Here is a 6,000-nt window from a genome sequence, read left to right as displayed (position 1 = left end):
AGATCCAAAGATACATCAATACTTTGGAGGCTGGGTTTGACTCTGTTCTGCCACAGATTCTGCCTGGGTACATAAATAAGCTACTCAAGGTCAGATCCAAAATGGGATATGGGCACCTGCAGAAAGGAGGACGCAGAGCTGGAATCTGGAAAATCTTACATGCAAGCAATTCACATTGCTTGTTATCAAACTCGGAGTGGCACAAAAATATCAGTCATGGAAGGACCCAGCTTCCCAGGTCCAGTTTCTGCACCTGCTCATAGGGATTAAGACACATTTGCCACCTCACAGGAGCATCTGAACTGGCTCTGTAGAGGGACTGAAGAAGAGGATCCTCACAGCTGTGTTAGAGCTGCATCATTGTGCCAAAATTATTTTGGAAATTGTGTGTAAAGAGAATGTATCTATGCCACTGCATTTGGGGAATTCATCAGGATGCATCAAAGTGGGTCCTGGTTCATACAAGATATTCCCCAAACATTATTCTCAGATAGCACATTGAAGAGCTCAACTCTCTCCTCCTGCTTGTCTTGCTCTCAAATTATTTCTGGTGTGAGCAACAAGTTCAGTGTGGGAAGGAAGGAAAAGGGAGACTAAATTTTAGCAGGCCACTAAAATGTGCACTAAATACACTGTGAGGAAGGAGAGGTCTCCTTTTATTTTTGAAAGAGCTGAGGAAACTCTACCAAGCACTGGAAACTCATTGGTATGCTCATCTAGAGGGGACCATGGGGAGTGACCCTAAGCCAAAACTCCCGGATGAGGTAGTCAAGATGTGCAGTCTGACACCTCCACTTGCTCATAACACTTCTGAGCTGGACAGCTCAGATGAGAGATGCACAAGAGCAGTCATTTAAGGCAGCTTCTTTCTCAGTAAGTTGACTATTTTGGCTCCCATTTAGAGAGGATGAGCCTGTCCTATAAACAGAGGCTCCTCTAAATGGGTACTAGGTGTCTAACAGTGTTCAGCATCCCATATGGGCACCAGATGACTGCAAGGCAGGTTCTGCTGCACTGTAATTCTTTATTAGATTTGGCCTTTAGTGTTTCGGCTCTCCATCTGTGAAATCAGGATAAAAGCACTTCCCTGTTTTGTAGCTCATTTTCATACCCAATTGTAATTACTACAGAAAGATATTCAACACTGCAACACTTTCCCAGAGCAGTTACCAACATAGTTAAGCAGGAACAAAGCACAATATGGATGCTTTTAATCTGATTTTATAAACTTGACACAGAACTTTTGGCATAATTCTGTAAGGAATTGGTTGGAGCTTAAATGACACTTCCATTTCACTTCTGGGGTGATAACTACATTCATGGCTAGGTAGATGTGCAGGCAGCCCTGTACTGCCAGGCACACAGCTCACAGCTTCATTGCTACTAGTGCCCAAGAGAGCCATTTTATTGGAGTTGAGGTGTGATTAACCCCACTGGATACCAATTAGCTCTTCCAACCACATGATCTATCAGAGACTGTCAGTGACTTTGATTTTCTTGAAGCATGGCAAACTGCAGTGGCTCAGGAGCTGCTCCCCAGGTGTTCAGGTCTCTTGTAGATAAAACTACAGGTAGTAATCTTATCATCTGTCCCTGAAGATGTCCCCTCTGTTCATCCAGCTGAGCCCAGATGCCATGTGACAGATATGGATCAGACACCTGGAATGTTTCCTGCTCTCAGCCCTCTTTCCCAGCACACTACTCCTGCCTAGCAGCCACAGCTGCCTGGCATGCTGGTCCTCATGAGCCACCCATGTTTAACTTGGGGCACCTGTCTATAGCCTCTGCAGGAGCTCCAGAGTCAGTAATAGGCTCTCAGCCAGATGTTAGACACACAGTCAGCTTTAAACATCTTCTGGGCCACAGCAGCAAGGCTGGGTTTAAAAGTCTGGATGTGCTCCCATCCATTAGCCTGGGCACCAGCTGAAATGCCTGCACTGGGCAGGCACAGCCAACATGCAGCTGTCTGTGATGGATCGTGCACCACAGAGGATAGAGCTCTAATTGTTACTTAAATCAGCAATTTCAGTTAATGAAAGAGCCAGGATAATTGTTTGTGGTTCTGCTGCTCTTTTTGATTTCCAGAGACTCTTCTGATTTTGACGACTGAAGTAGACTGTTCCAAGGTGAGGTGTTCTTAGGTGCCTGAGCCACTCAAGCTGATTTTGACAATGGAAGTGGAGTTCCCAGTCTTCAAGGAAATTATTAAAATATTACCCTTGGAGTTTATTGAGGATTTGTGGATCTGTGAGCCTTTCTGTTTTTTCACAGTCTCCCTTGACACATACAAGAGCATGCTGTTGAAAGTCATAATACTTTTAAAACCAATAACTCAATTTCTGGATTTTATTGTGACTCAGCAGCAATTTTCATTTCTGTCTCAGGGAAGGGGAACCCCTTTCTCTCCCCTTTGACTTGGAGCAGAGTCAGGGTGTGATCATGGTGTGACCCCCTTCCTGTGCACGTCACCTTCATTGACAGTATAATACAGCACATTAGACCTGGAGCTGCTGCTAGCAAGGTTCATGTCCCTTTTTTATCCAGCTACCACAGCTATGAGGATGAGAATCCTCATGGACAGAGGGAGCACATAGCAGGATACTGTAAGAGCTTAAACCACCTCTGCAAGATTCACCAGAGTTCTTTCTGTCAGGGAGCCCTGTGTACAGCAAATGAAATTTTCATGAAATGGTGAGCAAGCCTCATTAACATCTCCTGGGGAGAATGACGGCGTTGGGCAGCGAGCTGTGCCTCCATTCAGGAGGCTTCTCCCACCAGCCCAAATGCTGCTCATCCCACTGCACTCTTCTGCCACGGAACTGCTTGTTCCCTGTGGGCACAGGGCAGAGCCCACCTGGCAGGCTGATAAATCGTGAATGACTCGTGGTTGTTAGAGAAACACTGGTTCTGACTGAAAATACAGAGGTATTTTTAGTGTCTGTGAGAAGTTATTTGGATACTAAGGACTGCATGTGCAAACAGCAAGGCTTTCTTTATCCTGTGGGAAAAGGAATAAGGTGACTGAGGTAAAATACTCACTGTTAGTTTAAAAAGAGGTAGGGGCATCACTTGTGTAAAATTCTGTCCTTCTGTCTTTTTTCCTTTCCTTGTTCACACTTCAGAATGAGAAATGGTTTTCACAGCTGGAAGACAGAGGGTTTTGCACATTAGTGGTCACAGTGAAGGTCAGTAAGTCTGACTCACTCAGGTAACAGCTGAGTACATTGGATCTCATTTCATTTTATTCCAACTGCAGAAGCAGTGCTGATCAACAGTGTCGCATTTCCTTTTCTTCAGCACAAAAGATGAAGTGATTGCTCCATGAGGCAGCAGTGGGGCAAGGAAAACAGGAGAGGAGCAGCACACCCAGCAGTGCACTCACTACACCTGCGCCTGTGCTTTGTCCTCCCTCAGCTTTTAGTGCTAACAGGGAGGGTTACAGACAACCCCTCTGGGGTTTTTCTGTTGCTACAAGGTATTTCAGAGTCCCTTATATACTCAGAAAATGCAGACACCTGCCTCCTGAATGCCTTCTGAATAGGAATGCTGGGAGAGGTGGTACTTGATATTTCTGTACTGAGTGCACATATGTAAGGATTCTACTGTTCAGTGTTGGACATATCTCTGCCTGAATCTCCAGGGATATAGCAGGAGGAATTTTCCCTCCCAGAGGCCAGAGAGGCTTTCTGAATCTTTCATGTTCAAGTAAGATGGGGAGGCCCTTTGTGAGTGAGTCCAAAGGAACAGGGATGTAGACTAGAGGAGGAAACTCCACTAATATTCTTGAGTGGCATTCATCACCTGAAAGCCTGAGTACATTGCAATAGTTCTGTGTGGTAGAGGAGAATTTTCCACATTTAACACCATAGGAGCAGAAATGAAACAAATGGATGAAGCGCCTTAGAGGAAGCCTGCAATGTAGAAAGAGTCAAAAATAATTTCTGAAATGTGATTCTAATTAGTTTTCTATTTGGACTTTGTTATTGGATCTCCAATAATTCTCTTAAACATCTTCAGTTCTTCACTTCCATACTGTAATGCTGCTCCTAAGATAATACTGTGAGGTCCCAGTTGCTGGAACATTTTGACCACAACTAACTGGCAAAGAGCTCAAGCAGTATCAATTATTGTCTCACTCTTGCCCAGGACAAACAAAAAAACCAAGATCTCTGGAGAAGAGCAATGATTGTTGACAAAATCTGGATCGGCCTCCAAGCATAATGCGCTAACTTTCCTCTGTGCACTCCTTAACATTTCCTGGCATCGATTTCCTGCATGTTAACAAGACTATTAGAAACATAATAGGGGTGCTGCTAATAACCCCATGCTGGTGTTTGCTCAAAACTCATCAGAAAGAAGTAAACCTTCCCCCAAATGCCAATGAGAGCCCACAAAGCTGCTTCTAAGAGCAGCAGGAACTTCTTCTGCCAAAAAAGGGCTGTTCTGTCTTTTCCCTTGCTGCTGCAAGAGGCTGCATGTCAAGTGAAACAAGCAGCTGCAGACAAGCTGTATTTCTAAGAAGAAGCAGATTTAATATGTGGATCTGGTCCATCCTCCTTTGCCTGGAAAAAAAGAGGCATCTGGATGTCAGGGTGCTTAAGGCATTTAAATTGGTACTAGACACTTGTCCTGCTGCCCAGCAATGGGGAATTTTCAGATGTGAGTGTCCTTGAGGTAATTTCATCAATAGAAATTCAGACTTTAAATTGTGCCTTGGTCAACTTGCTTGACAGTCTTACAGCAAAAGTGCATAAATTGACAGGGGAAGAAAAAAAAAAAGTATTCTTAAATATCCTTCACTTATCTATGAGGAGGCTGGAGGGGAAGGGACAGAGGAGGCTCTTATTTAGCCTGTTTGTAAGGGAGCCTTGTCACAGCTCCAGGCCATGCAGGGAGGATGTTCTTGTGAGGGAGCATCCTCTAAGTGAGAGCTTTTGCCTCTCAGTGACCGCTGCAGCAGCTGCTGCCTCAGCTGAAGAGCTCAGCTGGCAGCCTGGCTGGATGGGCTTGTACATCAGGGACAGCAGCAGGACTCAGTGGCCTCTATATCACCCCAACCAGCACTTTTTAGTTATCAGCCACCTGGGAAGGAATTAAACTGTGGTCTGAAAATGAATATTTCTATGCAAAATACCAAATCCTGCAGGCTTCCACTCAGCTTCCATGCTTCTGCAAAGAGTAGTGCTGGGAGCATGCACACCAGAGCAGTCATAACTGTGGAAAAGAGAGGTTTTACATCACCACTGGGAATTATCCTGTTGTACCATCTCCTTCAGAATCTGATTCTGATTTTGTTTTTGGGTTTTTTTTTTAGGAGTAGAAAACATTGATTATACATTTATGCTGAGTTTTGCCACTGTTAAAATGCAAACTGCAATTTTATCACAAAATGCAGTATTTTTGAATTACTGTGCTTTGAAGCCCCAAAGGAGCCCCAGAGGAGCACTTCTCAGTACTTTTTTTATTTTAGATTGCTTGCATTTTTCCCCAAGACTAGCCAGATAGATCTAATACATTCCTGATAGAGCAATTTGTTGCTGTTGATTTTTTTTTTGTCAAATGACCTACACTCTCTCAAAACACTTCTAAATTTCTCAACTTTTGTTAAGACATTCCTAAACCAAATAATAAAATAGCTCAATTTTTTCTGTTTTTTTTATTTTTTTTTTTAACAAAACATCAAATGAGAGCACCAGGCTCCAGCTGTCTTTGTTATATCACCCACAACAGAGAAGTTACTCTGTGCAGGTGTTCAGCAGAGACAGGAGCTGCTGGTGAGAGTAGTCCCAGAGGCAGTGGCTCCAGACAGAGAAGGAAGGCAGGGAAAAGTGATTCTTCCCTGGCCATTTCCCTCCAGTTTCCTTCCCATCCCAGTGAGAACAGTCACAGAGACAGGGAACAAATTCTGGAAGAGGCAATGTCCTGCCTCCAGGAAGGCACTGATGCTCCCTGCTTATTGGCAAATGATCACTGCTCAGTGTGTTCCAGGGATTCCCCACA

Source organism: Passer montanus, unplaced genomic scaffold (assembly GCF_014805655.1).
Source record: "Passer montanus isolate IOZ18808 unplaced genomic scaffold, ASM1480565v1 scaffold102, whole genome shotgun sequence".
NCBI classification, from domain to species: Eukaryota; Metazoa; Chordata; class Aves; order Passeriformes; family Passeridae; genus Passer; species Passer montanus.
Note: the sequence above shows the minus strand (reverse complement) of the source record.